The 26,679-nt window shown below is 47.2% G+C and overlaps 2 non-coding genes across 2 annotated transcripts; both read left to right on the top strand.

Annotated features, from left to right (window-relative positions):
* The first annotated feature begins 7,192 nt into the window (after positions 1-7,192).
* On the top strand, positions 7,193-7,264 carry TRNAE-UUC. Its single transcript has one exon. It is a non-coding gene; the product is annotated as a tRNA-Glu (tRNA).
* Positions 7,265-13,531: 6,267 nt separating this feature from the next.
* On the top strand, positions 13,532-13,603 carry TRNAH-GUG. Its single transcript has one exon. It is a non-coding gene; the product is annotated as a tRNA-His (tRNA).
* Positions 13,604-26,679: the final 13,076 nt, after the last annotated feature.

Here is a 26,679-nt window from a genome sequence, read left to right on the forward strand (position 1 = left end):
GGAAAGGGATTCTAATGACTTCTTGGTCTGTTGAAGTTGTCCCATAACTTGGCCTAGGTGATGGTTTCTTTTGTCAAAATGCACTGGGCTGCACACTTAAGATTGGTGCACTTTGGCCTCCGTGGATTATACTTCAGTCATTTACTGATAGCAAAAATAAATAAATAAATAAATAAAAACAAAATTAAAAATTAGAGTTGGAGAATGTCATGAACTTTAGATTTTATTGTATTCTTTAGGTTTTACTTAAAATACCCAGTGGGAGTGCGAACTCTCGTCTTGTGTTGTCTATTTCTGATTTGGCCTGAAAAAGGTCCCACGGATTTTTGAAATATCTGAGCCAGAAAAATGGGGGCGGCCACATCATGTCAACAGTAGAAGATTCCAATAAGGCTGACTGAGAGGGGGCACCTCTCCTTTTGGGTGTTGTACTTGCTTAGAGAGGGGGCAAAAATCTTTCAAGATAACCAGACCCTTAGGTGTGCAGGGTAGGGGTTCCTTCTATTCGCGACACTACAGAGAGTTCCAAAGTCACAGAAAAGTTGTGACCTCTCTAGCCGCAGGTCAAGGCGCAGCCATGACTCGCGTTGGAGCCCAGGCTGCTACCGCCACAAAGTAGAGCACTAACCACAATATGATCACCGCGAACCACAGGAGCTGCTTCCGTTTTGGAGACCTAAGGGTCCGCGTAGATTTCGTTCTTTCTTGGTGTCTCTCCGTTTTTCCTCCCTTTCTTCCCCATTCTGCTACAATAAAAAATAAAAATAAAAAAACAAAACAAACAACCAACAACAACAACAACAAACACTTCTCATCTCTCCCCTGTGCAGTCCTTACCGCTGCACAAAGCTACTGGGAAGTTTCGTCTCCCTGGTCCAGGCCTCTACCGACTTCCTTGCCCTCCTTCTGCCACTCTCTGGTGGATTCACCCCTTGCTCGCCTCCGGCCTCCTGCCCCAGACAGGCACCCAAAAACAACGCAGCTGAGCCCTCGCAGCTCACTGGCTCAGAGTGGCAAGAGAGGCCACGGGAGGCCTCACCCCTTGCGCGCCCCACAGAATGCCGAGAAACCAATCGGAATAAATGCTTTTTAAAAAGAACTTACTTCCCCTTGGTGACGAGCCTCGGCAACATGTCAAAATCTTGTCTCTACAAAAAATACAAAAATTAGCCGGGCATGGTGGGGAGCCCCTGTCGTCTCAGCTACTTGGAGGCTCAGGCAAGAAGATCAATTGGCCCCGGGAGGTCGAGGCTGCAGTGAGCCTTGTATGCACCACGGCACTCCAGCCTGGGCGACCAAGTGAGACCCTGTCGCAAACAAACAAACAAACAAAAACTTCCCCATAGAAAAATAGTTCATGATTTACATTCTCAGGACTCTTCAAAGGACTAAAAGCTAAAGGCGACCATGCATTCACTAGACAAGTCCTAGTCGTGAATCCTGGTGAGTGACAGTCCCTGCTCCCCGCGAGGGGACCACGAGAGACTCTCACCACCATCCCTGCCCTGGTGGAGCCCCGCTAGGGACACAGGATCCGAAGACGGCGGCAGCGGAAGCTCGTAGCAGCCCCGAAAGTGACTGGGCAGGGTGGGCACAGGCTCCTTCACTGGGTGAACGCGGCGCAAAGGACAGAAAGAGCCATCCTGGGAGCCCACCTGGCGTTCAGCTTCCCTTGGGCCCCCAGGTGGCTCGGGCCGGGGGCGTTTCCGGGGGCTTCTGAAATAGGGGAGGGGCGGGGGGGAAGGCCATTCAGCTGTCCTTCCCGCTCCAGAATCTCGAAACCCACGGGTGTGCAACGTGATCAGCGCGACTCACCGCTCTAATCTCTCCGGTTTTCCGTCCTGCCGGGCAGGCCCTCAGGACAGAAGGGATGGGGAGAGTTTGGTGAGTGTGCCCTGCGTATAGTGCCAGGTAGAATCAGTAGTAGCGGTCTCTGTGGCACAATCAATTAGCGCGTTTAGCTGTTAACAGAAAGGTTGGTGGTCTGAGCCCAACCAGGGACTCCTGGCTTTGTTGTTGTTGTTTCTGTTGATACACAATCAACTCCAGCCTAATCCAGAGACACACATGTCCTCTTCCCCACCTTCTTAGGTCTGAGGCTTGGCAAGGGCCATGGTGCCTTGTACCTGTCAAACTCAGGAATCCCAGAGACTTCAGACAGGAACTCACTTCTAGTGTGATAAAAATGTTCTTTGCTCCTATGGAAGACTTGGGGGAGTAAAATGCCTCGAGATTTTCTTGTTTAATAATAGGAGACCTATTACAGTAGTATCCTATCCCCAGGATGTGCCTGGGTTTACTGATTGCTCTATCGATAATGTGACCAGTAGAATCAGTAGAATCCGCCTCATGGTGATCCTCACCACTGTTTGTGAAAACAGTGTTTCTTCTTCTATTTGTGCATGATTTAACGCTTTTTCAAGATGTTTTTGAAATGAGGTGGGTTTCATGACTTTCATGCTGCAGTCTCCACTATTCTTGTACACATATCTTTGGTCACTTGTGCAGATATTTCTATAGTGTAGAGAACAGGATGTGCCAGTTTTACATTACAGCATTTATTTAACGCTTCTAATTTGAGTACATTCTGCAAATTTATCTTCCATGGGAGCGGTAGCAAATCATATTCCAATGTGTTTCCCAATTCTATCAATGTCCCTTTTGTCATTACTTGCCGGCACAACAAACTTTCTACACATTGATGTATGATATTCCACTGAGGGGAGAGGTGTCCTTCTGGCTTAACTGAGGGGGTGCACAACCGAAGGACATGGTGGACATTACACACAGATATTCTGTGGCATAGGATGAGCTGCTAAACTTCTAGGACATTTTAAAGTCCTCCAACGTCTGTAATTGTTTTCTCTGGTGACCAAGTTATGTAGGTCTGGAGAAGATGGGCCACAGTGACTTCTTTGACAGCTTTCTGTCAAGTCATTAATCCAAGGGGAGCAAAATCACAAAGTTCCCAGATGATTTTTTTCTTCTCCCCTTTCCTCTTTTCTTCATAAATCTTGGTTTTGCTTTTATTTGACCAAACCAATCTAATGTCCGTTCTTCCTCCTATACAATGGTAAATGAACATGCAAATCGCTATCCCCTTATTTTTCTTTGATAGATTTCTGAAGCGGTTATGTCCATAAAAATTAGCCCATTTGAGATTCATCATTGGAGCCAACAGAACCCTGCACCCAACAGGCACCTTGTGCAGAACTGGACCCTTAGGGCTATTGGCTCATGTTCCTTTAGTTCTTCTATCAAATATCATTAGTAGAAACTGAACTCTTTGGCTTTTACCCACTATTATGGCTATAGTACATTTTCTCTCTCTCATCTCTCTCATTTTTATATCATGATTTTTTGCCATCAGTGGCACCAGTGTGGGTTCCTGGTTTTGATGTTATCGAGTGAACTTCTGGGATCGTTTTATGACTATATAACAGTCGGTATTAAATTCTTCTATTGGTGAAGATTTGTGTTGTTCCCAGTTTTTCCTTAGTATAAATATGAGGTTAATAAGAACATTTTTGGTAGAAGCCTTGTTGCATGCATTGTTCATTTAATGTGAGTAATCAATACAAGTAAGTGTGCTTCCTTTTCAGGTAGGCTTAACTTAGTGAGAAACTGCCAGTTATTAGAAAATCTGTTGTGCTAAATTGCAGTCCAACTAACATCACACAGCAATATCATACACACTCTGTATGAGGAAGTGATAGAGGAAATATCTGTGCCTCTCTTTGCAGGTGCTGTGTCGCTAAAATCAATTGCTTGCATTTATTTTGTCAAAGATAAAGTCAGACATTAGTCAAAGCTGTGAAAACAGATTTTATTCTGTAACTACTGACCAAAACTCATGCGATGGGCTGAGCTCCATTGCATTTGGGCAGAGGTGATGGCATTCTAATAGGAGTGAGGCAGGGGATAGGGCAGGGGTCAGGGCACAAGTGAAACATTACAAAATATTGGTCATTGTAAGCTTCTGCCTCATCCCGACAGCTGTATCTGCCAGTTGGCAATATTAGACATTAGAATTCTAACCTCCCACAGAGACCGGGGGACAGAGATTCAGTCCTTCCTGAGGATGACACCTCAAAGGAATGGCTTTCAAATCCTGCAGAAAGACACACTGGAGTCCCTAGGAGATACACACATTTCTCAAAGGGATGGAGGAAGGATTTCCTTCTTAGTAAGTGCTATAAGAAATAACCTACCATCATCAGCAGGTATTGGCCAGAATTAAAGTAAGTTCCCCTGGCAGCCTTGAGCTTTTCTAGGTAGGCATTGTCATGGGAGCCTAGGGTCATCCATGGGACATGGTCATATGCTATTAGAAGCCATGATAGAGTCTGATCATCTCTTAGCGCAAAGGTTTAAACTGAGTCTTTGTTTGCTGAGTTTGGTGGTTCTCACTTTTCATCCCTCCATTCCATGGCCAGGATTTTACTGGACTCTGACAGATGGACACGGAACGGGCCATTTCAGTGACGTTCGAGCAGCCTGTGCATTTCTATTGTGATCTGAATGAAAATAAAGAAAACCATGAGATTGAGAGTGGGCCCCACAATAGGTATGTGTTACCAATATTCAGGAGATAAACAAAAATATTTCTACGCTTTGTCAAAATGGAAAGTGACTTATGCAGCCAGGATGAAATTCAAACCTACATTAGCAAAGTATACAGCTTATTAATATTATGTATAAGAAAGCCATGGCAAAATGACAATCCACAAGTGGCAATTGTAGGTGCGGGTAGGGAGAGAGACTCCGTAAGGTCAAAATTATCCTCACGTGAAATGAAACTCCTACGTGTTTCTACAGTAAGGGAACGGAAGCCAATGTTATGCTGGAATATATTAATTGTCATGGGATAAACAAGTAGGACATGATGCTACATTTATTAGTCACTTCTATTGAGAGTATTTGTGAAGGTTAATTTTTGTGTCAATTTGACTGGGCCAGGGAGTGCCCGGATATTTAGTTAGACATGATTTCTCACTGTGTCTATGAGGGTGTTTCTGGAGGAAATTGACATTTGAATCAGTAAACTGAGTGAAGCAGATTGCCCTCCCGAGTGTGAGTGGGCCTCATCCAACCCGTGGACGGCTTGAATAGGATGAAGGGTTAAGAAAGAAGTTTTTTCGCTCCACTGTCTTTGAGCTGGGACATCAGTCTTCTGCCTTTAGCCTTGGACTTGGTCTATTTTCATTTAGAATAAAATTTTCCTGGTTCTTGGTGTAATGAATGATTTTCAATTGAAACTTGGACTTTTGGATATTATGTTATCAGACTCTCGATTTTATTGAAACCTTCTGTTTTAACTACCTTTTTCTGAGTCTGCTTCTGTAGGGGAAGGGGAGTGGCGCCATCTCATTGTAGCCAGGTGTGTGTAGAAATCCAGGTTTCTCACCTGACCTACCTGTGTTGACACCCTGAGTGGGGGGCCGGCCAGGACTGAGCGCGGGGATGAGGCCCCTTGGCTCGGTTGAATGGTTGGCAAGGCGGGTCCTACGGCTCCTGGGAGAACCAGAGAGGTCGGTACCCTGTCAAAGCCAAGAGCCCTGACGGCTGGCGTCAGGGATAAGGCCCCGAGGCGGGGTCCACAGCCCTGGAAGGGCGGCGTCCAAAACTCCTGCGCGCCCGGGACTCGGAAGATCAAAACCTGCCGGCTGCTGCAGCTTCTGGGACCCGGAGAGGGTCAGCCTGGCGAATCCCGCATACTGGCGCTTAGTTCTGGAACTGGATACCCCGCGGAAAGAATCGGGATCCCGGATCCCGGTTATGGGTCTCCAGGGTCTTCATTTCCGGAGCAGGCGGGGAACTCTCAGCCCGGGCCTATTGCGATCTGCAGTTTTCTTGCCTGAGGGATCTCAGGTGCTGCCCTTTTGCCAACAATTTGCTGGAGGCGCGGCAATGTGGAGATGCAGTTGAATTTCATCTGTCATAGGCAGCAATATGCAGTTGCCCAAAGCGGCGCCCAACATTTTCGTGGATGTGTCCTCAAGGGACAGTGCTCGGCTCGTTTAGCTAGAGTAGGGTCAGCAGGTTCTCCTCACACACGAAAGGTGGCTTTCATAATGACTCTTTTCTTTCTTTCTTTCTTTTTTCCTTCCTTCCTTCCTTCCTTCCTTCCTTCCTTCCCTTCCTTTCCTTCCTTCTCTTCCTTCCTTCCTTCCCTTCCTTCTTCCTTCCTTCCTTCCTTCATTCTCCTTCCCTTCGCTCTCGTTTCGCTCCCCCCCCCCTTTCTCCTTCTTTCTCTCTTCTCTCTCTCTCTCTCTCTCTCTCTCTCTCTCTCATCTCTCTCTCTCTCTCTCTCTCTCTCTCTCTCTCTCTCTTTCTTTCTTGGGGAGGAGAGGGGAGGGGAAATGAGGGGTGAGATGGGGGAACTTAGCTGCATCTTTGATCAGAAGAAGCACAGGAGGTGTTCCATTACTACCTGAAACCCTGCCGAGTTTCAGGAAGCAGGCCTGGTTTGCCCGCCTTGAGTTGGATCGGAGACGAGGGCGCCGGATCAGGTGGACCTCATGTTGGCTTTAGATCCAGAAAATTCCAGTCTTCTCATCTATCACCCAAGCTGACAGCTACAATATCTCTGAAACCAAGGAGGTCTGTCCTGTGAAGCCCACTTGGCTTCTTCGCTCCGGGAGCACAGTTGCGGAACCGATTGAATTGCGTGACAGAACAAAAGAAAACGAACCTAAATCTGCACCTGGAGCTCAAGCCAAAGACCGCTCAATTCAGAGTTTCATGCTCTGCTAATTGCGCTAGTTGGAGGCAAAAGGGGACCCCTACACATGTCTTTATCGGTGGAGCCCCTTGAGCCAGCTCAGAGATCAGGAACCAGAAGGACTGGGCTCATCACTCACTGAGAGCCAAGTCTGCACTCTGGTGGCAAAGAAACTGAGGCTCAGAAAGAGAGCAAGTGCTTGGCTCTGCCTCACACCGTGCTACAGCTAGGCTAGAATGGAACACCGCTCAGTTTCCTTGTGGCCTGGCCTCAATACAGCCCAAGGCAGCGGCCAGGCTGGCAGAGGTGAGAGGTGTTGAGCAGCTGTGCAGTGACTGCTTGGAGCCCTGCAGTCCTGCAGCCCCGCTTGGTTCACAGACACTTTCACTTGGGCTCTCCTCCTCTTAGAAAGTTAATCTTTACCTTTTCTTTTTTCCTCTGACATGGAGATTGATGCATCCGTCTTCTTCCCTGGTGGTCTAGTGGCTAGGATTCGGCGCTTTCACCGCCGCGGCCCGGGTTCAATTCCCGGTCAGGGAACACGTTTTGCAACATCCCCAAATTGTGTGGGAAGATTTGATAGAGAAACACACAGGTGATGATTAAAATGCAGAAATATGTTCCCAGCAGTAATGTTTGTAACAATAAATGTTCACCACTTAGGAAACGTTGTATGTTGCAATCCCTCCATACCCTAAAAGAATATGCAATTATTTCAAAGATGGATGTAGATAATGATAATAGCCACCATGAGGCCACCGATGATGATGATAGTAATAATGGCTAATGCTCTTGGAGTGTTTACTATGCATCAGGGCAGGGGTTCAGTGTTTTACTGCCGTGTCTTATTTAAACTTGGAACAACCCATTCAGAAACCCATTCCTATTGGGCCCATTTTACAATGTGGAAATGGAGGCACAGAAAACCTGAGTGACTTCAGAATCACACCGCCACAGAATGAGGCTATCTGCTCGCGTCTACGGCTTCATGAAGAGAAGAGTCCAAAGTTCTCCTGTTCTTCTGCTAGGGATTGTCATCTTCTCAGAGATGTGCAGCCTGAAGAATCAGCGAAGGCAGGTGTGAGGAGGAGGGAGGGAGAGAAAGGAGGTGTGTATTGGGCTTGGGATAGGCAGGTTCTGGAGCTCCAGAACTGAGCTTTTGCCTAAAATGCTTTTGTAAACAACATTCATTTTTCTAACAAACCCTTAAGCCTTCAGGCAGGATTTTCATCATCTAATTTGAAGTAGATGGGCAACAAAGACCCCCATATATCTGGACATGGAAGAATGAAGGTCAGAAAAGAACAGTTACAAGGTTAACTACGCCTCTGGATGGAACAGGATGAGTCTTTAGTTTTTTGCCGATGACTGCCCTGATTGCTCCACAAAGAGACATGTAGCACCTGGAAATTTGAGGACATCTGCCTCAGACACCTGTCTATTATTAAATGCCCCCATCCCCAGGGTGTGCATCCTCACTTCTTTGTGCCATTGCATAGGTTCTAGATGCCTGAGGGCATGATGACACAGAGGCCAGAAGTCGTGTGGTTGGGCACATTTCTGAGTTGACACCAGGCTGCGAGAGTTGGGGCAAGATGCAGAAATGCCAGATCCACGACATTCTCCCCGGCCCACACCTCCTTTTGCACTTCCCCTATCAGAAGCGGCCCCACTGCACGTGACCACCATAGCCTCCTGGTCTGAAGTCACCCACTTCCCCATCCTTCGCTATGCTTTATTTGTCGTGCTCACCGCTTGTGTTCCCTGTGCCCGAATGGGGAAACGCTCGTGAGGAGGACACGAGCCGGTTGTGTTCCCACTGCCCGGTCCCTTCTTGATGCCTCCAGATGTGGGCTCGGTGGGGCAGGACTTGCTCACCATGCAGCTACTCACCTAGAGCAAGGCTTCACACCTCGTGAGCACCCAATGCTCGGTGAATGAAGGTGTTCCAATGCAGGTTTCTGAGAGACATCAAGAATTCTACTGGACTTCCCACTTTTAGTCCTTTGAATAATTCGGGTAATGGGAAGATAGAAAAAGCTTTTCAAACCTGGGTGTTCTTTGTAAGGTTTATTCCAAGTCTAGAAGGCACCTTCTGGAATGAGCTCCCCTCTCTGTAAGGGGACACTCCCTCAGCCTGTGGGACTCTGTAGGTAGAGAGGAAGGTAAACCCTGAACATTGAAGAGGAGGAGAAGAAAGTGGGTAATACTAGGGACAGCCTGGAGTATGAGAGACAGACAGACAGACACAGGCACACAGACACAGATGGAGAGGTTGGAAAGGCTGGGCTGGGTCGAGGAGGAGTTGGGAAGCAAAAGCACCTGTATGTCCAAGAGCCAGATTTAGGGTGTAAAAGTCAGAGTTCAGTTTTGCTGAAGAGAGTCAACAAAAGAACCAAGGCAAAGGGAACCAATAACTCCAAGAATCCAGGTCTGCATAAGAAGCATGGTCAGGTGCAGGATCCTATGGCCCCAGAGATTTGTCTCCAGTGAGATGAGTTTTACAGAAAAACAAAACAAAACAAACACCATCAAGGAAGGAATAACACAGAGGTAGTTATTAGCATGCTAATGCACCCTTGTCTAGAAGGGAGAACAGTCCGTAGATCGTTTGCATTCAACAAAAGCAGAATGCAACTCATAAAGAAAAGAGAAGAGGAACAAATGTCTAGAAGGAGCCATTCTTTCCTCTCCTATTTGATAAGCCTCTTGACAAGAAGCAGTTCAGGGTCCCTCCAGCCAGCTTTCTCTGTATTCAGTTAAGTAAATCACCGGAGGAAACAATTACAATTATTGAAAGATTTTCTAAACATCTTGGAGGTTTGGCTGTGGAGCATGTGCCAGAGATTATCTCTGGGCAATGTCCACCATGTCTTTCTGCTGCGTCTCCTGCTTAGGTAAGTCAGGCAAGGCACCACCCCCTCACTGGTACATCAGACTGATGTATGGAAACTTTGCTGTGCTGGCAAGAGCATTAAGGAAAAGGCTGTCTCACTGAGTTGGAAAAATGTATTGGAAGATAAATCGGCACACCTGTTGAAGTCAAACTAAGAACATGTAAAGAGATGCCTTCGGCTCCCGCAAAACCGAGTAACAGATGCCCGAATTACTCTCCTGCATGAAGTCTGCCCACTGCTCCTCTCTGCAAACAAACAGGTGCCCGTAATCCCAGCAGTTTGAGAGGTCTAGATGGGTTGATCTCTTGAGCTCAGGAGTTTCAGACAAGACTGGGCAATATGACGAAACCTCATCTTTACCAAAAAAATTCAAATAATTATCCAGGCATGGTGGTGTGTGCCTGTAGTCCCAGCTACTCAGGAGGTTGCAGTGGGAGGATCCTTTGAACCTGGGAGGCAGAGATTGCAGTGAGCCAAGATTACACCACTGAAGTCCAGCTTCGGCTACAGGGTGAGACCCTGTCTCATGAAAGCAAGGAAGGAAGGAAGGAAGGAAGGAAGGAAGGAAGGAAGGAAGGAAGGAAGAAAGGAAGGAAGGCAGGCAGGCAGGCAGGCGGGAGGGAGGGAAGGAGGGAAGGAAGGAAGGAAGGAAGGAAAGAAGGAAGGAAGGAGTCAGGTGCCATGGCTCTCAACTGTAATCCCAGCAATTTGGGAGCCTGAGTCAGGTGGATCACAAAGTCAGGAGATGAAGACGATCCTGGGTAACACGGTGAAACCCCCACCTCTACTCAAAATATAAAAAATTAGCCAGGTGTCATGGCACATGCCTGTAGTCCTAGGTACTTGGGAGGCTGAAGCAGGAGAATCACTTAAACCTGGGAGGAGGAGGTTGCAGTGAGCTGATATCATGCCAAAACCGTGATATCAGAGATGATAAATTCGCTGGATGGGATTAACAGCAGATTAGACATTGCAGAAGAAGTGATCAGGGCACATGGAACCATGAATAATTGAAAATACGCAAAATGAAACTCACAGACAATAGAGATTTTTTTTTTTTAATGAAATGATTATCAGTGAACTGTAGAGCAGACTTTAGAGGTCTAAATTATGAGTAATGGGAGTCCCTGAGAAGGAGCAGGGAGGAAAGGAAACATTTATTTTCTTTCTTTGTTATTTTTATTAGGGATGGGGTCTCAATATGTTGCCCAGGCTGGTCTTGAATTTCATTCCTCACTCAACACTTCCCTACTTGGTCTCCCAAAGGTGTGAGTGAGCCACTGTGCCCGGTCAATGTCTGAAGAAACAATAGCTGAAAACTTCTCAATCATAACAACAATTATAAATCCAGTGACCCAAGGAGCTGAGGAAACCAAAGCACAAGAAACATGAAGAAAACCACTCCAGTTACATCAAAATAACATCGCTCAAATCCGGCCAGAAGAAAAAGACATTGCACATACACAGGAACAAAGATGAGGATTGCATCAGTTTCCTTTCTGCTCTTGCCGGCCTCTACCAGGAGCAGCAATGCACGAGAGCAGAGAAGCAACATCTTTAAGGTACTGAGGGCAGGGGAAGTTAGCCTAGAATACTATGCCAGAAAAAATAAATTCTCAAAAGTGGAAGTGAAATAAGGACATTTAGAGATGTACAAAAGCTGAACGAATTCACTACCAGCTGACCCACACTACAAGAAACGTCAAAGGAGTCCTCCAGGCAGAAGGAATCCAATACCAGATGAAAATCCAGATCTACACGAGGAAATGAACACCAGAAATGGGTAACTATACTAGGTATTTTTTTATTTTGTAAATTTCTTTTGTAAAAATTTGAACATTTAAACAAAAGCAATAACAATGGATTGTGGGGTTTATAACATGCATAAAAGCAAAGTGCATGTCAGCAATAGCGTCAAGGCCAGAAGGCGAGGTTTAATATCACTTGAAGGTTGACTGTGATCAGTTAAAAAGGTTTGCTCTAAGCCCTAAGGCAATTACTAAAATAACAAAAGAAAGAGTTATAGCTAATAAGCCAACAGAGGAGAGAGAATGAAATTATATAAAAACCGTGTGAACACTATGATAGAGCAATTGCTCTTCCTATAGTAATTGCACCTCTAGTGACTGAAAATGCCTGTACAAGAATGACTAGAGCATTATATGTAATAGTAAAATCACAGAACCAATGTAACCTCGAAAGTGTATGGAAAGGGCTAAATGAATGACAGTGAGAAAGAGGGGAGAGAGAGAGAGAGAGAGAGAGAGAGAGAGAGAGAGAGAGAGAGAGAGAGAGAGAGAGAGAGAGAGAGAGAGAGAGAGAGAGAGAGAGAGAGAGCACTCCAGCGCCAGGCGCGGTGGTTCACGCCTGTAATTCCAGCACTTTGGGAGGCTGAGAAGGGCGAATCACGAGGTCAGGAGATCGAATCCACCCTGGCCAACATGGTGAAACCCGTCTCTACTTAAAATACATAAATTAGGGCCGGGCGCGGTGGCTCAAGCCTGTAATCCCAGCACTTTGGGAGGCCGAGACGGGCGGATCACGAGGTCAGGAGATCGAGACCATCCTGGCTAACACGGTGAAACTCCGTCTCTACTAAAAACTACAAAAAAAAAACTAGCCGGGCGAGGTGGTGGCGCCTGTAGTCCCAGCTACCCGGGAGGCTGAGGCAGGAGAATGGCGTGAACCCGGGAGGCGAAGCTTACAGTGAGCTGAGATCCGGCCACAGCACTCCAACCTGGGTGACAGAGCAAGACTCCGTCTCAAAACAAACAAACAAACAAACAAAAACCAAAAACAAACAAACAAACAAAAAACAAATAAAATACAAAAATTAGCTGGGCGTGGTGGCGCGTGCCTATAAGCCCAGCTACTTCGGAGGCTGAGGCAGGAGAATTGCTTGAACAAGGGAGTCGGAGCCGAGATCTGGCCACTGCACTCCAGCCTGGAAACAGAGGGAGACTCCGTCGAGAGAGAGAGAGAGAGAGAGAGAGAGAGAGAGAGAGAGAGAGAGAGAGAGAGATCCCAGAACGTAAATTGATTTACGTTCTCTGTTTCCATGAGATCATGTGCTGGATAGAAGAAAGTTACCAGCGGTTTAAGCCTTTTTAAAATGCAAGAAACATTCCACAGAACAGGCTCGAACCACCCATCTCCAGACTTGGAAGCAAGTGCACCACCCGACTGCGACACAGGAACAGTCGGCTGTCGCTCTGGTATCACCACGCAGAGCAAGCGCCCATCCAATGTTAGGTGGAGCCACCACCTTTTGTAGAACGATTGTGCAGGCTCCAAAGCTTCGGAAAACCGGAGAGGCGCATCTTGCCGGCTACGGTTGAAACCCGTGCATTGGGTGATTCTGAAGCTGGAAGGGCAGCGGAATGGCCTTCGCCCCGCCCTGCCCCTCGCAGGCGTCAGACCCAGCATCCCAGGAAACGCCCGGCTCGGCGACTCCCTAGGCCTGAGCGCGTCGGTCCCAAGGGAAGCAAGCAGAACGCCCCGTGGGCTCTAGTGATGGCTCTTCCCGTTCTTGCCTCCGCCTTCACTGACTCTCTGTGCTGTTTGCGCTCTCCTCTCTCACTTCGGCTTCGGTCGGTGGGGCGGGGGAGAGGAAGGGTGGAAAGTAGAAATACGGAGAGGCGGGAGAGAAGCAGAGGACGTGCGGACGAGGACAGAGACCTCCCGGAGAGAGGCTGGTGCAGGGAGGCCCAGGCTGGAGTGGAAGAGATGTGAATTGTTCTCATCACCTATGAGGATTGGGAGGAAGGGAGGGAAAAGCAGAGCCGGCAAGAAAGAAAGAAAAGCGGGAGCCCCCTGTGGCTGTCTGGGAAGAAATCCGCCTAATAATAGAAATCTATTGACGTCAAAGATACTAGAGCAAGCCCCAGAATTGCCACTTGGCCTGTGGCTCGCCGTGATCGTATAGTGGTTAGTACTCTGCGTTGTGGCCGCAGCAACCTCGGTTCGAATCCGAGTCACGACATCGTCGTTTGTTCAGGTAGTCAGTTGTACCCTTTTGCTGGAAGCCCTGGACATACTCTGTCCTGTTTCTTAGACTCACGCAGCAAATAACACAGTCAGCCCTGTTGGTGGCTTACAAGGAGGCAATGGTGTGCTCAGAACCGTTTTTCCGGTCACTGGGGGCAGGTCAGGGGAAGGAAAAGAGACCTCACCTCACAGCTTCATCAACCTGGGGAGGAGTCCAAGGGAAACCCTGGACATGCACCCTCCTGTCTCAGAGCCTCACAGAGCAAATAACCCAGTCAGCCTTGGTGGTGGTGGCTTACATGAAGGTAATGGTGTGATCAGAACCTGTTTTCCAGTCACTGGGCTGTTACACATGAAACGACAACAAGCTTTTAATGACTTTAAACTCGAAACTCTTTGTTGTGGCCTACAGTGGCTTGTCTCCAAGCCTATGGCCAAGTTTGTATGCCAACAGGAAAGTGTGGGGAAAGACAATCTCGTGCCAGGAGTCTTTCCACCTCCACTCTGCCTGGTGGAAATGGGCCTTGGGCCTGGAGCACTTCCTTCCCAAGAGACAAGGGGTCCTCACAGCCGGTGCTGGGCTCACCTCCTTGTGTGGGAGTATCTTTCCCGGATCAGACTTAGTGTGTACCCCTTTGTTCCACTTAAACATGTGCAACTGGCACCTGGTCAGCTGTTGTATCTGCCCTCCCCCACCCCCACCCCCGAGGGGAGGGGGCAGGACCCTTTCTTCTGCTTCTCAAGAGGCTGTGTGTGCAGGCCAAATGGAGGGACCTGCTGACCATGGGGAACCAACGCTCACGACTGAAGCAGAGCCCACACCCCGCTCTGTCTCCTCTCTGTGTGAATAATGCATTGTTCTTCCGTCAAGTGCTTAATTACATTGTATTTTCCTTGGTGACTCTGATACCAAAAGACTGTGACCAGAAGTGTTCTGACTTCTACTCCTGCTGATAAGAAACACATTCCACTTGCTGGACAAGATGAACGCAGATTCTTCTTGCGTGAGTCTTTTTGTGGCCACGTGTGTTCATTTCCCTTGAGGAATACCAAGTACTGGAATTGTTGGGTCATAGGGTAGATGTAATGTTTACTTTATTAGAAATGGCCAAATGGTTTCTTCCAGAATGGTTTCTCACCAGCAAGGAGAGTTCCACTGGCTGCACACCCTTGACAGCACGTGGTGTTTATTGTCTTTTAAGTACACCTGTTCTGGTGGATGTAAAACGGTACCACATCATGGCTTCAATTTGTGTTTCCTTTAATGAGTAATGCTGTTGAGCAAATTTACTAATGCCTTTCACCATTTAGCAATCCTTCTTTGCAAAGAGAGGCTATCGAAGCAATTTCCCTAATTCAATTGTGTTGGCTTTTTATTACTGATTTCTAAAAAGTACTCTCTACATTCAAGATTTGAGGTTTTTTTGTTTTGTTTCGTTTTGTTTTTCAGGTAAACACAGTGCAATTATCTTCTCCCAGTCTCTGGCTCGCCTTCTCACTTTCTCATGGTGATTCTTGATGAGCAGAAGTTGATAACTTTGGTGAAATTCTACTTTGCTTTGTTTTTTCCTGTTATCTCTTAAGGTAGAAATGTATTCTGCTACATTCTCTTCCAATAACATTCTGGTTTCGTTTTAATGTCTAAATCTATGACATCTCAAATTCATCTCCTGACCACAGCAAGCTTAGCATCTGCTAATGTCCTGATCGCCAGAAAACTTCTTAATATTGTAAATACACTATTTCCTTTGCCCCATTGAATGGCTTGTATTGAAAACCAGTGACCGGTCATGGTGGCTCATGTCTGTAATCCCAGCACTGTGAAAGACTGAGGCCAGTGGATCTCTTGAGTCCAGGAGTTGGAGACTAGTCTGGGCAACATGGCAAAGCCTCGTGAGTACTAAAATGCACCTGTAGTATGAGCTACTTAAGAGGCTGAGGCAGGAGGATCACTTTAGTGTGGGAAGCAGAGCTTGCAGTGAGCTGAGATCTGGCCACTGCACTCCAGCCTGGATGACAGAGTGAGATCCTTTCTCAGAAAACAAAAAGAAATTAACAAACAAATGAAAAACCTATGAACCTTATAGCTGTGGGTCAGTTTCAGGTCTCCCAAGTCAGTCTGTTGAAGTATTTGTGTCTCCCAATGCCGCTTGCACACTGCCTTGTTTATAACAGCTTAGAGTGAGTCTGAATGTCAGGTTGTGCAAGTCCTCTGGTTTTGTTCTTTTTCACACAGCATAATAAGCTTGGAAATAGGTCATAACTCATGTAACCATCACATAGATCAAGATATGCTGTCACTTCATCCCTCTCATTTCAGTGTGGGACGCAAGTCTTCGCTCATCTATGCTGATTGCCCCCTTGGGGCCAAGGATCCTTGTTACCAGAAGTCAGGGACCTGAAACAGAGGGACCAGCTGGCGCTACAGCAGAGGAACATAAATTGTGAAGATTTTATCTTAATATGGACATTTATCAGTTTTCAAATAATACTTTTATAATTTCTTATGTCTGTCTTTAATCTCTTAATCCTGTTATCTTCATAAGCTGAGGATGTATGTCACCTCAGGATCACTGTGATAATTGTGTTAATTGTACAAATTGATTGTAAAATGTGTGTGGTTGAACAATATGAAATCAGTGCACCTTGAAAAACAACAGAATAATAGCGATTTTTATGAAACAAGGGAAGACAACCATAAGGTCTGACTGCTTGTGGGGTCGGGCAAAAAAAGCCATATTTCTCTTCTTGCAGAGGGCCTATAAACAGACGTGCAAGTAGGAAACTTATCACTAAATCCTTTTCCTAGCAAAGAATATTAATATTAATACCCTGGGAAAAGAATGTGTCCCTTGGGTGAGGTCTATGAATGGTCACTCTGGGAATGGCTGTCTTCTGCAGTTGAGATAAGGACTGAGATAAGCCTTGGTCTCCTGCAGAACCCTCAGGCTTACCAGGGTTGGGAAAACTCAGCCCTGGTAAATTTGTGGTCAGACCGGTTCTCTGCTCTGGAACTCGTTTTCTGTTGTTTAAGATGTTTATCAAGACAATACACGCACCGCTGAACACTGGAACTCGTTTTCTGTTGTTTAAGATGTTTATCAAGACAATACACGCACCGCTGAACATAGACCCTTATCAGTGGTTCTGCTTTTGCCCTTTGCGCTGTGATATTTGTTGGACCCTTATCAGTGGTTCTACATTTGCCCTTTGCCCTGTTCCCTCAGAAGCATACGATCTTTGTTACACCCTTATCAGTGGTTCTGCTTTTTGCTCTTTGAAGCATGTGATCTTTGTAGCTACTCTCCATTCTTACACCCCCTCCCCTTTTGAAACCCCTTAATAAAAACTTGCTGATCTGAGACTCAAGTGGGCATCATGGTCCTACCAATATGTGATGTCACCCCTGGTAGACCAGCTGTAAAATTCCTCTCTTTGTACTGTCTCTCTTTATTTCTCAGCCAGCTGTCACTTACAGAAAATAGAAAGAACATTTCTATTTGAAATGTTGGGGGCATGTTCTCCCAATAGATCTTCTCTTCTACCCTCCGGAGAGAATAAATCTTCGGTTGTCTACAGGGAGGATGAACATGCAAAAAGTTCATAACACTCAGCACAGAGTCCAGATTTTAGTGGTGGGATTGGTTGGGAGGAAGCTCACATTTTAGGCCTTTTAAAATCTTAGAAAAAGTTTTCTTTATTTCAAAGCTTTGGGTTATTTATAATTTCTTTGTTTCAAAGCTTTGGGTCATTTATAATTTCTTCTTCTTCTAGAAAGATCACAGGAGACCTAATGTTTGTGTCCCCCCAAAATGCCTTCGTTGAAACCCTAAGTTTGCCCCGCCCACCCCAGGAAATGTGTTAAAATTAGGAGGAGGGGCCTTTGGGAGGTAATTAGATACACATGGTGGAGTCCTCCTGAGATTAGTGCCCCTATAAAAGGGACACTGAAGCACTCTCTCCCCCTCTTTCAGCCACCTGAAGATACAGTGGGAAGATGGCAGCCTACATACCAGGAAGAGGTTCCTCACCATAAGCCTTCCATGCTGGCACCTTCATCTTAGACTTCCAAACTCCAGAACCGTGAGAAATGTCTGTTGTGGATGAGCCACCTAGTTTATGGTACATTGTTATAGAAGTTCCAACTAAGACAGAGAAGGAGTCCCATGGAGGGTGTCTAATTTTTGATGCTAGTCATTGCGTTCTTTGAGTGGGATGTTGCAAATTAGAAAGTGAGGGAGAGCTGAACTTTCCTGCATATGAAAGAAGAGAGTGGAGGGGCAGAGATACAGAATGGGGAAGAACAAACTGGTGCCAGAAAACTGATTTCAGGGTCTGGCACTTGAATGTCTTTGGAGAAAGAGAAGACACTGACAGGTGTATCCAGAGAAGAAGACCTTCAGCGGAAACAGCAGATATTTAAAAGCCATTTGATTACATCTTTCACTTGTTTGTGTGTAGTCCCTCTTTTCCCATCTTTGTAAGTTTGGCATAGGTGAACTGGATGTGTTTGTCCAATGTGTTTTTGGAATGCACGTGTAAATAAAAATGACTGTGTTATACTTCAACTATTCATCCTGGAAACTCCTAGAGTTCCCTTAGGTTCTGACAACTGTGCATTGAAAGCACAACTGGCCCAACGTGGGGACTAATTTTCATTGCACACTTCTAGGAAGAGGGAGGAGGAAGGAGAATGTGACAGTCTCAGCAACAGTTACTATACTCTTACGAAAGTGGTTTTCCTAAGTGCTTCTCAACATATCAGCCCTTTCTTCAAATAAGAGCAGATGGAACAACAAAAGCTCTTTAGTTGTACCGTTGGAATCCACGGAAATCCTGCGTAAGAAAGCTCCAGTACCACCAACTGGAAAGACTGGGGATGCCTAGTAGCTGGTACTGGCCGTTGTCGTAGGCTTTGTCCACTTTGACAAACTGAAGATGGGGACTCGACTCACCATTGCCAGCCACAGGAGGACCTCCAGACAAGGTTAGGTCAACTTCATGTTAACTTTAGATCCTGAAACCTCACACGATTTTTCTTCTCTTTCCTTTGATCTCTCTTCCTCTTCCTCAACAGGACAGGACTCCTGTCAGAAAGGGATCCCTTGGGGACAGGACCGAAGTGAGTAGCTGGTTTCCCCTATGTGTCCTTCCGGGCCTGGGTGTCTCGGGAGCTCAGGCAGACGGAAGACCTAATTACCAGCAAGTTGGACCAGCAGGAGCCTGGGTGAAGGTTTGGCGCCAGGAGTCCAGAACAGCAGTCAAATCCTCTTCTTACCTGTGCACTGTGCACCTGCTTCCCCAGGATGTGGAAGGAAGTGGTCCCTAATGTTTCTCTGCAGGCCCAACCTAAACAGGCCTGAAGCTCTAGGAGGGGCCAGAGGATCCTCTTTGAGTGAAACCACCCTTCTGCCTGGCTGGCCCTGGTCAACACACTCAGAAGAGGCCGAATTGGCAGACAGAACGGAAGAAAAGACCTAAAGGTAGAATCTCATGATGTTCAGATGTTAAAACCTTCCAATTTTAAGGTCCGACTGTGCGGGGGAGTGAGGAGTTCTAGAGCTGGATGGACCCCTGAGCCTTTATCTGGAGAGTCCTCTGCACAAGCTCAGAGGGCAGGACTATGTATACCAATGGTTTTCAACAGGCGGCAACTTCACCCTCACATGCCTCCCCCATCCCTGCTGGGACACTAGGCCACGACTAGGGAAAGCCGGGAGGGAGAATGTTAACCCCTGGCATCTCTCTAGTCAGCGGAGGAGGCGAGGGATGCTGCTAAACACCTTACAATCCACCGGAGGGCCCCTCCCCAACCCCGAAGTAGCCATTCCGGGGAGGTGGAGAAACTCGCCTGTAGATCAGTGCCTACCCACTTGGCCAATGGGAAATCACGAATTGGCGACCAGTTGGATCTTGGATATGAGGAAAAAACTCCAGCATCAGAGGAAACTCTCGGAGTTTTGCCCAGAGTATAAAGAAGAGTAGCATTGCCTTCGCCTAAGATGGGAAAATGGCAGGTGTCACTGATTGCAGGGGAAGGTCAGAGATCAGTTGAGGGCCACGGAGTCTCTCCCTGGAAGGAGTTTTCCATGCAGCCCGTCTCGGTTTCCACATGCGTGTGAGTCCTTTATGATGTTGGGGATGCCAAGGTCTGAGTCCTTTTTGATGTTCGGGGTGACCGGGTCTCATCCCAGGAGCCTCCTCGCTCCTGCCTGCTCCTGGCTACCCGGTGCGGCGCTCTGGCCCCGGCCACCCACGACTGTTTCTCCAGGCGCTGCCGCTTCGCAAAGGTACATCTCTAGGTCAGTGGTCAGGTGCAGCCTGGACGCTGCAACTCGCTCCAGAACTCGGGACTCGTGGCCTTTGCGGACCTCGCGGAGTGCTGGGTGCATCGCCTGCTGGCTTCTCTTTTGGAGAAAGGAGGAAGGGAAAAGCCTTGTGAGAAGACTCCAGGAGCGACCAACGACGCCCACAAGTCCCAAGTCCTCCCAGCGCACAGGGAAACAATCACTAATATGGCAAGAAGTTTGAGAAAGTCCCTTCCGTGCGCCCCTACTGGTCTAGTGGTTAGGATTCAGCTCTTCCACCACCGCACCCCCAGTGCGATTACTGGTCAGGAAATTGTTTTGCACTGACCGCCCACCCCCAGGAATCTTTCTTTACTCGGCTGTCAGCCAGCTTGCTCCAAGGGCCAGAGGCAGAACAGTCTCGCTGCGAGGTGCAAACCCTGGTGAAGGAGGGCAAGTCCAGCTGAACGGCCTCTCACGACACACCGCTTTTATTTATCTCCGTGTCCATCATCCGCAGAAGGGGCTTTAGAGAGCGTCTCCCTCGGGTGTACACCGCCGTGCAGGGTTGCCAGCCCTCGTGGAGCTGCACCCAAGAAGCCCACCGTCTTTGCCGCCTCCGCCTTCCTGGAGGCGCCGATTGGGCTGAGCTGCAAATAACTAAGAGAGAGGCTAAGCCCAGCTGTGGCGTTTGTGCGTGCCATACATTGTCAGCTGGCACAAGCGGTCAGCTGAGCCTCCCCACCTCCGTTCGTACTTGTGCTTCTTAGGCCTTAGGAAGAGGCGAACGGAGGAGATGTCCGCAAGGTTGGGAGGGGGGTGAGCGGCCGGTGAGGTCCTCCAGGACCGCCAGTTTGTTGATTTAGCGGTAGAGGGGAGCGATGTTCCAACAAAGACAGCAGGTGGAGTTGACACACATGGAAAAGTGTGGCTGGTGCCCTAAGCAGAAGGCAGGTGTAAAAATCACTATGACGTCAAAGCGATGGTACCACAGTCAAATCCCGCAATGTCTGTCACACTCTACCAAGCAACTGCGCACGCTCCCCCTTTTCCATTCAGTACTCCCAAGAAGGGTTGGGACGAACCCCGTGTTCACTGTAAGCTCAGGAGAGAGCGGGAGCCAGGGAGGTGAAGTGCACAGACTCAGCAGAGGCCGCGGGCAGAACCGCGGGGGTGAGAGGGCGCGGTGGCTGCCGGGCGGGAGCCGCTGCTGAAAGGAGGCCTGGGTTGTCCTGTGGGTGACTGCCGGTGGAATCTTTGGCAGAGAGTGGTTTGGCAGAATGGTGACGGGCAAGCAGAGGGGAAGGTGGTGACCCCGAGCGTCCGGCTAGGGCAGAGGAAGCTGTGCTGTCTTTCCTCTCCCCTTACCTGGTGGGGGACAGACCATAGTCAGGAAGGGGGTTCTCCCTGAACAAGGCTAGTCCACCGCACTCCGGCTGCGCTGACCCCTGCGATTTCCCCACACGCCGAGTCCTAGTCTGCGGTGGTGTCGATGCTACCCGGGGCCTGGGTTCACACTCTCTTCTGACGCAGCCAGAGACCCTTCGCTGCCCTCCTAGGGATCTTGAGGGCCTTCCTTGTTGTTCTCACTGAAGCTCACGAACAGACAGATGTGAGCTCACTGTGTTTTACACCCTGAATTTGTCTATTGGCAAAAAAAAAAAAAAAAAGCCTGACCCAGAGCTTGGGTCTCCTTCAGGCCTGCACACAACTTCCCGACTCCTGCCTCCTAGCGCGGCTCTTGGCTTGCGAGCAGGAAGCCTCCACCCAGTGTGAAACAGCTGCAGCCCCAGGCCCCTCAGGCTGGCGGTCAGACACTTGCAGGAAAAGGGACACAAGGCATCCGTGGTGGGAAAGCATGGGAGATGTGTCTTTCCCACCGGATGAGAAGGTCTCCCTACAGTCTTTGGAGACAAGACGGATGGAGACGCCGCTTCCAGGAACAAGGCAGCTGCTCCTGAGGCCTGGCTCGGCATGGAGGCTCCTGAGTCCCGCGCGCCCTCTCCCTACCGCTGTGGCCAAGAGCTGCTTCACACATCTCAGCCGGCTTCCTCTTCCGCCTCTGCCTCCTCTTCCTCCCCAGTCTTCCTTGGGACAGCAGGCCCCCAGCCCATGGGAAAGACCTAGCCTCCTCTCCAGTACTTTGTAGATAGAGTCGGATGCACCTCTCTTAACCCCAGGAAGACAGAGACACTGAGGCAGGAGGGGACCCCTTTTCTTACCAGGAGAGGGTAAGGAAGTGAGTCAAGGACATACTTTTCTTCAGCAAACAGTATAAGGGGAAATCTGGGGACGCTAAGAATTTTTAAAACCTTTGCACCGTTACCGAAGTAATGTATGATTTTCCACTACACAAATCAGCACTCCTACTCCTTCCTCCTTCCCCACCCCCAATCCTGATTCCTGTTTACAAAGAATGCTCAGCCGGGCGCGGGTGGCTCAAGCCTGTAATCCCAGCACTTTGGGAGGCCGAGACGGGCGGATCACAAGGTCAGGAGATCGAGACCATCCTGGCTAACACAGTGAAACCCCGTCTCTACTAAAAAATACAAAAAATTAGCCGGGCGAGGTGGTGGGCGCCTGTAGTCCCAGCTACTCGGGAAGCTGAGGCAGGAGAATGGCGTGAACCCGGGAGGCGGAGCTTGTAGTGAGCTGAGATCTGGCCACTGCACTCCAGCCTGGGCGACAGAGCGAGACTCCATCTCAAAAAAAAAAAAAAAAAAAAAAGAATGCTCAAAAACACAGAATTATGTATAACAGTTCCCAGTTTACTCAGGAAATTCTGAGATTACAAAGAGACTTTACATATAAACAAGTGAAGAGAAGAACGTTGGTGGGTCCAACATAGTATGACCGTGGATTTATACTCAAAATATAGAAAGACAACCTCAGAATAAGGAAACTTTTAGAATTGAATTACTCAAGTTTATCTTTAGAATGCAGAGAAAAACAACTCTCCAAATGTTGATCTTCTGTTTTAAACTACTGTTGGACTGGGGAGCGGGAGAGCACGGGAATCCGCCAAAGATTTTTGGATGAGAATTAACCACCCCTTGTCCACCATAGTCACACCCCAGTGTTCCTCAAATTGGAATCCTTTGGAAGGAGCATCCAAGAGGTATAAAGCAAAACCAGAATAAAAGCAAAACTCACCAATTCTGTAGTTTGTTTTCTCTCATTAAAAATACAAATATCAGGCTAACACCTGTTGACACACAATACCAGGAACACAGAATCCCTCCAGGAAGACCGACGGACCCACGGAAGGTGCTGATGACAAGGTGGTTGACAAGGTTAAGTAACTAGGTGTTTGGGCACACCTCTGGGTGAGACTGTCTCCACCGCGCCATTCATCTCTACATGGATACCCCTCTACAGGCTTCCCTTTTCCTTGGTTTGCATAGGAAATTCACCCAGGCCTTTGTCTCTGGTCCCGATCTGGCGAAAATTTCTGGAAATTTCATTTCCTCACTGATGAGGTAATCTTCTTGCCAACTCCTGCCTTGGTGCTTTCCAAACCCTTTCTTCCCAACCTTGAGACAAACCAGCTTTCAAGGACCCAGGAGCTGGAGATTTAGGGATGTGTCCAGGATACTCCAGAAGATCTGTGGGATGAGCAAGCTTCTCTTCATCTATACCTCTTTTGAGTCATGTGAAAAAGCCAAGTATCTTGCTTCTAAACTCATGTTTTTAAGAAAACTATAAAAGTGGGAGTGAGTGAAAGTTCACTCCAATATTTCTTTTCTTAACCACACTCTCTTTGTGTGTCAAGTGGCATAGTCATCCCAGAGTGGCATTTTCTCCTCAGATGCGTCTTTGGAGTATCTAGTAAAGTCTAAGAATCAAAATGACTGTCATCCAAACTTTTGTGCCTAACAGAGATCTACACAAGAGAGAAAGTGAAAATTTCACTCCAATATTTCTTCCCTTGGCACACAGTGGAAGGTTTAGGGCAGGCCTTTGCTTCAAGTGCCTGTTGCTTTGTTAGCTCTGTTTTCCAAGACATCTGTGTAAGCCTATTATAGAACTTTCCCACCTCCACCCTCCCTGTCCCCTCATGCCTGCCTATAGCACTAGAGATTCTCTTTTTAAAAAAGCAACACAAAACAAACAAACAAACAAAAATGATAGGTTATACCACATGGAGCATTGCTGGTTCAGTAATAGAATTGTTAACTCCCACGCTGGAGACCAGGGTTCACCTCATAGGGTGAATGCATCTCATGTCTGAATCTCCTCTTGCTCCCTTCTTTCTTTCCTCCCTCCCAAGCTTACATATCTTTGTTACCGGCTGGTGTTGTGAAGTACCAGGTTCTTGGTGTCTGGAACAAAGAATTGGACGTGACACGCACACACATAGCAAAGCAGCAAAAGACATTGAGCACAGTAACAGTCTCAGAGAGGGGAAAATGGGATAACTTCTGCAAAATGAGATCAGCCTCAGTTTGGTGAACTTTGGGCTTTGGGTCTTTTTATATGTTTTTTTTTTGTTTGTTTGTTTTGTTTTGTTTTGTTTTTCTCCTCTTCCTGGAGCTGCCTAGTCTCTACCCAGCATGTGCCTTCTGATTGATAGGTGGGTTGCTTAGTTATTTGGCCCCTGTGTGCTTCCGGGTCACCTCCATCCCATAATTTTAAGTACACCCATGACATGCAGTCCATATGTATTAGCTTTAATGAGCTGATTATCACATGGGGTCATTTTAAGGCTACTTTTTCTCTCATACCCATGCCTATCTCTGAGGAGCTGCCCCTTACTGGTTTGCTCTGGATCCTGCCAAGCTTTTACTCACTACTCCATCTCACTTTTGTTTTTGCTCCTCAACTTCTGCTTATCTTGCTTCTCGCTCACCCATCTCTTTTTTATTTTATACTTTAAGTTCTAGGGTACATGTGCACAACGTGCAGGTTTGTTACATATGTATACATGTGCCATGCTGATGTGTTGCACCCATTAACTCGTCATTTACATTAGGTATATCTCCTAATGCTATCCCTCCCCACTCCCCCCATCCCACGACAGGCCCCGGTGTGTGATGTTCCCCTTCCTGTGTCCAAGTGTTCTCATTGTTCAATTCCCACCTATGAATGAGAACATATGGTGTTTGGTTTTTTGTCCTTGCGATAGTTTGCTGAGAATGATGGTTTCCAGCTTCATCCATGTCCCTACAAAGGACATGAACTCATCCTTTTTTATGACTGCATAGTATTCCATGGTGTATATGTGCCACATTTTCTTAATCCAGTCTATCATTGATGGACATTTGGGTTGGTTCCAAGTCTTTGCTATTGTGAATAGTGCCACAATAAACATACGTGTGCATGTGTCTTTATGGCAGCATGATTTATAATCCTTTGGGTATATACCCAGTAATGGGATGGCTGGGTCAAATGGTATTTCTAGTTCTAGATCCTTGAGGAATTGTCACACTGTCTTTCACAATGCTTGAACTAGTTTACAGTCCCACCAACAGTGTAAAAGTGTTCCTATTTCTCCACATCCTCCCCAGCACCTGTTGTTTCCTGACTTTTTAATGATCACCATTCTAACTGCTGTGAGATGGTATCTCATTGTGGTTTTGATTTGCATTTCTCTGATGGCCAGTCATGATGAGGATTTTTTCTTGTGTCTGTTGGCTGCATAAATGTCTTCTTTTGAGAAGTGTCTGTTTATATCCTTCGCCCACTTTTTGATGGGGTTGTTTCCTTTTTTTCTTGTAAGTTTGTTTGAGTTCTTTGTAGTTTCTGGACATTAGCCCTTTGTCAGATGAGAAGATTGCAAAAATTTTCTCCCATTGTGTAGGTTGCCTGTTCACTCTGATGGCAGTTTCTTTTGCTGTGCAGAAGTTCTTTAGTTTAATTAGATCCCATTTGTCAATTTCAGTTTTTGTTGCCATTGCTTTTGGTGTTTTAGACATGAAGTCCTTGCCCATGCCTATGTCCTGAATGGTATTGCCTAGGTTTTCTTCTAGGCTCACCCACCTCTTTATCCTGCTTCTGCTCCTACTCAGTTCACCCTTTATCCAACTTCCACTTCCCTCTGCTGTTCTCCTGCCTCACCTTGACTCCTCGTTGCTTTGCCTGTTGCACACTGAATTTACTGCAAATAAAACTGTCTCTGAGGAGGATGCTTCTGCGCACTGCACCCTGCATCCTCCATCTTGTACTCCACCTGTGGAGTTCCGCAGTATGAGCAGTAGAGTAGCAGGAGCTGGAGCAGAGGTGGTGTTGGGTGAAACTCACACAGTGAAATTTCCCTTATGCAAATGTTCAAGCACTTGTGAGAGGTTAGAATTAGCTCTTTCTTTGGAATGAGCTATTTCAGTGAGATGTTAAAGTGTAAACTCTTTCACCAAATAAATTGATGTGCTCAGGGTGAGTGAAAGAAAGGGGTAAATCAGGATTAGTGATGCAGTGTCGGTGCTAATGACACAAGCTTCTCTCCTCAGGCCTATTCATTTGAGATACATCTCAGGCACTTAAGCACAGCAATGCTAAGTTGGTGCCAATTATATACATACACACATATAAATACATAAAAAGCATATAATATAAATATTACATATGTAAATATAAATAGTAGCAATAAAATCAACACCAAGCTTGTTTTTAATCATTCACTCAAAATACATTGAACAGCTACTGTGCAGTGTTGGGACTGCTTAGAAACCTAAGACAAAATTATTGGGTGTGATAGTGTGTGCCTGTAGTCCCAGGTACTCAACATGCTTAGGCAGGAGGATGGCTTGAATTCAAGAGTCCAAGTGCAGCCTGGGCAACATACTGA

Source organism: Rhinopithecus roxellana, chromosome 8 (assembly GCF_007565055.1).
Source record: "Rhinopithecus roxellana isolate Shanxi Qingling chromosome 8, ASM756505v1, whole genome shotgun sequence".
In the NCBI taxonomy this organism is placed as follows: Eukaryota; Metazoa; Chordata; class Mammalia; order Primates; family Cercopithecidae; genus Rhinopithecus; species Rhinopithecus roxellana.